Source organism: Dipodomys ordii, unplaced genomic scaffold (assembly GCF_000151885.1).
Source record: "Dipodomys ordii isolate 6190 unplaced genomic scaffold, Dord_2.0 Scaffold13, whole genome shotgun sequence".
Taxonomy (NCBI): domain Eukaryota; kingdom Metazoa; phylum Chordata; class Mammalia; order Rodentia; family Heteromyidae; genus Dipodomys; species Dipodomys ordii.
Genome location: NW_012267229.1, coordinates 17,166,126 through 17,171,566, shown reverse-complemented (window position 1 = coordinate 17,171,566; position 5,441 = coordinate 17,166,126). Strand labels below are relative to the sequence as shown.

General features: G+C 48.5%; 1 protein-coding gene across 10 annotated transcripts in view; it reads right to left on the bottom strand.

Moving 5' to 3' along the window:
- Tldc2 (TBC/LysM-associated domain containing 2) overlaps nucleotides 1-1,547 on the bottom strand; it is a 14,184-nt gene extending 12,637 nt beyond the window's left edge. For 8 of the 10 annotated variants that reach the window (XM_013010869.1, XM_013010868.1, XM_013010870.1 and 5 more), the window contains exon 1: nucleotides 1,368-1,541. The gene's annotated coding sequence lies outside the window, so the exon portion shown is untranslated. Of the gene's footprint in view, nucleotides 1-1,367 lie in introns of all 10 variants that reach the window. The other 2 variants (XM_013010861.1, XM_013010864.1) reach the window with 1 other exon arrangement.
- Nucleotides 1,548-5,441: the final 3,894 nt, after the last annotated feature.

Below are 5,441 nucleotides of genomic sequence, written 5' to 3'. Positions count from 1 at the left end.
AAAAAAAAAAAAAAAAGAATGACAGGAGAGTAAAACTTGCTCTGTTGGGGACTGAGTATGAGTGGGAGGTAGAGGAGGAAAAGGAGAGGGTGAATGAGGGTGAACATGAGCTAAGTACTTCATATGCATGCATAAAGACAGAACACTGTGGGAGGATTCTGGGGAGTGAAAGAGGAGGTGAGGTTAATGGGGTACATTTATGCACGTATAGAAGCATCACAGTGAAACCTCCCTTGTTCAATTAGTTAATATGTGTTGGCCAAAAAAAAAATCCCCAGAAAAAAAAAATTCCACAATTTTTGAAGTGGGAAATGTAGTTCAGTGGTAGAGCACTTGGTTAGCATGTGTAAGGTCCTGATTTTAACCTCCAGCACCGAAAAAGAAATAAGAAAAAGGAAGGGAAGGAAGGAAGGAAGGAAGGAAGGAAGGAAGGAAGGAAGGAAGGAAGGAAGGAAGGAAGGAAGGAAGGAAGGGAAGGAGGAAAGAAGGGAAGAAAAGAAAAGGACTTGGGGATGTGGCTCTAGTGGCAAAATACCAGTCTTAAAAGCCCAATCACCAGTGTGGGAAATAAAAATCAAAGAGTAAGTGAAAATAATGTCTGCAGGATTAGGATGTTAAGTAGGCCTCTGCTCCTTTATGAGACATCACAGCCTGGGGTGGGGTGTTTAGTGCTAATTACTGTTTCCTCCACTCCACCCCCTCCCCAACTGCATCTTGAGAGAAGGAGGGTGGGCTGAATTCCTGATGGGAGCCTTCAGCCTCCACCTGGTCAGACCACGTTTATTTATTTTTAATTAATTTCCTTTATTGTTATTACAGAGGCGATGTACAGAGGGATTACAATTACATGAGTCAGGTAATGAGTACATTTCCTTTCGTAGGGTATCTTCGGTTCCCTGGCTCTCTCCCAGTCCCTCCCTCCTGTCTCCACCCAGGAGCTGTACAGTCCACTTTCCTCAGTGCCCAGTGAGCTCCACTGTTGCACTTTTTTACCCTTTTCCCCTCAAATTCTGCGCCCTCCACTCACCTCCCTGAGGACATACATGTGAGGGAATACGTCATACATAAAGTAGATAGAATCATCAAAAACTAAAACAACAATAAAAAAGAACTCTCTTGTTTCTATCTTGGAGTTTGTTTCAGCATGTCTATTATTTTATATAAATACAAAGAGGCACTTAGGCATTGCACCGATGCGTTTCTCTCTTTAGAGTATCCTCTTTTGGTCTCCCTAGAATTCGGTATAATCTGTCATATCCCCGTTCATTTTAGATCTGATTTCCGCATCTCAGCAGGCCGTGTTTATAAGGTGGGGAGCAGAGAGGGGCAAGGAAAAGAGAAGAAGCATGGAGGAGGGAAGGACTCACCCCACCAAGCGCTGGGCCCTGGTGGCTCCTGTGGCTCTCCAGGGGAGCCTTCCTCAGTGTACCTTCTTGGTCCCCCAGCCAGCAGGTCACACCCAGAACCAACTCTACGCACCTGGCCATCCAAAACAGCTTTCACTCCCGACTCTCGTCCTCAGCAGCTGTCCGGCCCCTCTGTCTGGCTCTGGCTCTGGCTCTGGCTCCAGGCCCTCTTCTCTGGCTCTTATACCTGCCCAGAGGCGGCGGAACCTGGCTCTGTGCCAGGCCAGTGCCAGCTGGGAGGAGCTGTCGGTGGTTATCGCACAGCAGAAACTCAAATCCCACAAACACACACAAACACGACCTTGTTACCCCTCTGCTCTCCAGCTTTGTCTCCATCTGTCCAAAGAGGTGAGGAGTCCTGGGCGCCTTGTCTCCCACCTGGAGTTTCTCACTAGCTCTCAGGTGCCCCCTGCTGCCCACCATTGAGATTACACTTTGTGACCTGTCATGAGAAAAGGCCATGCTGAGCTTCCCCGTCCATCATGTGCCATGCCACAGGGAGCCCCAGCTTGGGCTTGGCCCCACCAGCTTCCTGGCTCTCACAGGAGGATGATCATGGGAAGGAAAGACCAGGGGCTGGCACAGGGTCTTGCTCCATTAGAGGGGCTACTTCGCTGTCCCTTGCTCACAGTAGGATCTTAATGACAACTGTGTTGTTGACTTGTAAAGCAGCAAGAGCCTTCAGCCAGAAATTGGCTTCAGAAAGGGGAATGCAATTTCTTTTGGTTGGTTGTGGGGCTTGAAGTCTGGGCTTGAGCACTGTCCCTGAGCAATTTAGCTCAAGGTGAGTGCTCTACCACTTGAACCACACACCACTTCTGGTTTTCTGGTGGTTAATTGGATATAAGAGTCTCATGGATGCTCCTGCTTTGAGCCTCCATCCTCAGATCTCAGCCTCCTGAATAGCTAGGACGACAGGCGTGAGCCACTGGCACCTGGAGGGAGCCCACTTTTGCCTCCTCTCTTCATACCTAGCTCATGGCCAGGTGTCCTGGGACAGTGTCCCCTCCAGGAAGTGTGGGGTGCTCAACAGACTTGTATTATGGGGAAAGCAGGCACGTGAAGGGCCCTGTTGTTACCTCAAACACCGTTGTTGCAGTGTGTGTTTGAGCTGTAAACGGCCAGGGGTCACACACCCGGCCCCTTCCTGCTGCCCCCCTTCCCTCCCCCATGCCTCCCTCAACCCTATTTCCCATATGTTCAGTATTCTATACCCGACCATTGAGCACTGAGAAGCCAGTGATGTTTGTTTGCCTGGCTGTTTGCTTCTCTGTCCAGGAAAACGCAGCATGAGGCCTGGCCAGGAGCCTAAAGTGATAGCTTCTAGGGGACTGCAGGCCACAGGTGCCTCTCCTCCGGCAGCCTCTTCAGAAGCACCATAGTCCCCTCTAGGAAATGCTGGGGTCAAACCCAGGGCCTTGCCCATGCCAGGCAAGTGCTCTACCATTGAGCTGCACTCACAGTCCTTGGTGTTCTTGAGAAAGTCTGGTTATGTAGCCCAGGCTGGCTTTGAACTGTCATCTTTCTGCCTCAGCCTCCCCAAGTGCTGGGATTACGGAAGTGTATTACTACTCTCAGCATATCCAGGGAATAACTTAAGTGTCCAGTGAAACTGGAAACATAACCTTGGACATTCATCCTGCTTAGAAACATGGGGGGTGGGAATCTCTGACACCCATTAAGTGAAGGAAGTAATATAAAATAATCTATGCAGTATGGTTTCAGAAGTGTGAAAGAAACTGGAAAACATCCGAGAAAGATGACTAGAAAGAGACATACCTATCCATGTTCACTGAGATGACATCTTTTTTTGGTTGTGGGGCTTGAACTCAGGGCCTGGGCCTTTCCCTGAGCTCTTTTGCTCAAGGCTAGCACTCTACTGCTTTAACCCACAGCTCCATTTCTGGTTTTCAGGTGGTTAAATGGAGATAAGAGTCTCATGGACTTTCTTGCTTGGGTTGGCTTCCAACCACGATCCTCAGATCTCAGGCTCTTGAGTAACTAGGATTATAGGCTAGAGGCACTGAAACCCAGCAAGTTTTATGTTAGTTAGAAAAACAAATGACCTCCTCTTGGAGACCTTCCAAGTTAGTTTCCATTTGGTTTCCACATTTTGGTCTATTTAGCAGACCAAATGGTAGAAATGAAACTGATTTTCTACTTGGGTAATCATCACGTTCATTTCTTACAATCTGTTATATAATTCTTACAGTCATTTAATGCTTAATTTCCTCTTGACCAGAGATTTATACATCAAGCCCTGGGTGCCTGAGTTGGATATTTGCAGCCTAGTGGCGCCGCCTATCAAGTCCTGGAATTGGGTGGCCTTGAATTCAAATCCACCACCATCCAAGCTTTATGCCCTCGTCATGCATTCCAATTACCTATTGCTGTGTAACAAGCTGCTCCTAACCTTGGTGGCAATTTGGGCAGGGTCAGTGAGACAGCTCATTTCTGCTCTACTTGTCAGCTGGGTGGCTCCAAAGCTGAGGGCTGAGTCATCTGCAGGGTCACTGCCACATGTCTAGTGGCTACAGGGGACCAGAGCTAGAGCTGCTGCTTGGCTAACTCCATGAGGTCTGGGCTTCCTCCCCAGGTAGCTGGGTTATAAGGGTGAGTGGTCAGACAGACAGAAAGAAAGACAGAAGCAGATAGGCTGGGCAAAAGCCATATTGCCATGTGCGACTTAACTTTGCACATGATGGTATTGTACTGGTTGGGGCAGTCCAAGAGATCTACTCCAGTTTATGGACAGGGAACAGATGGTTGGACTGGAGAAGTGTCAATAGCATATGGTGAGAAAAACAGCTGGAACAGGATACTGGGGCACTGATTTTTTTGGAAAAGGCAATCCATGATAAGAAGATCTTTGGTGGGGCTGGGAAGGTGGTAGAGCGCTTGTCTTGCATGCATGAAACCCTGGGTTCAATTCCTCAGCACCACATAAGCAGAAAAAGCCGGAAGTGGCACTGTAGCTCAAGTGGTGGAGCACTAGCCTTAAGCTGAAGAGCTGAGGGATAGCACCCAGGCCCAGAGTTCAGGCCCCATGACTGACAAAAAAAAAAAAAAAGAAGATCTTTGGCCTCTGAGCTGGGTGGATGTGGTGGTAGACATAGAAAAGCTGTTGTCCCGGCCATTACAAAAGATTACTTGAGTCCAAGAGTTCAAGGCCAGCTTGAATAACTTAGTGAGACGCAGTCTCAAGATGAAGAAGAAAAAGGGAAAGTAATTGTGAGATTCTTTATTGAAATGCCAAGTATTTAAAAAAATTATAATAAATAAAAAAGGTGTGGAGCCAGGGTGGCTCACACTTACAATCCTAGCTACTCAGGAGGCTGAGATCGGGGAACGAAAGTTCAAAACCACCCTGGGCAGGAAAGTATGCGAGTCTCCTATCTGCAATTAACCACCAAAAAACCAGAAGTGGTGCAGTGTGGCTCAGAGTGGTAGAGTGCTATCCTTGAGCAAAAAGAGCTCAGGGACAGCACCGAGGTCCCTGAGTTCAAGCCCCATGATAGACAAAAACAAAAAACAAAAAAACTGAACCATGTGACATGCTCATATACCATGGAGGTGGAAGGGCTGGTGTGGATTTGAATGCCTGGCTCTCACAGGCCAGATAGGAGGGGCAACTTGGCAGCTGGGGATGGTCACCCACCTGAATGTAACCAGTTCACAACTCGCAGCAAGTCCTCCGTGGTATTGCTGGTTTCACCTGATCCCTCACTGTGCTCCACCAGATTGTTCCAAGTCTCCCCTGGAGTGGCCACATAGATTCTTGGCTTCTAAACACAAAGACCCTCAGGGCAGGAAGGGCCCTCAACCCCAGCTCCCCAGCAGCCTTGAGTGTGAGGGGGAGAGCTCCTCCCCCTAGAATAAAGACAAAAGAAATGGATCTGGTGCTAAGCTGTGTGTGTGTGTGTGTAAAGGTGTTGTGTGTCAGATGAAGTAGTGGTGATGATGGGGAAGGGGGAGGGGAAGGAGGAGGAGGAGGAGGAGGAGGAGGAGGAGGAAGAGGAAGTGGAGGAGGAGGAG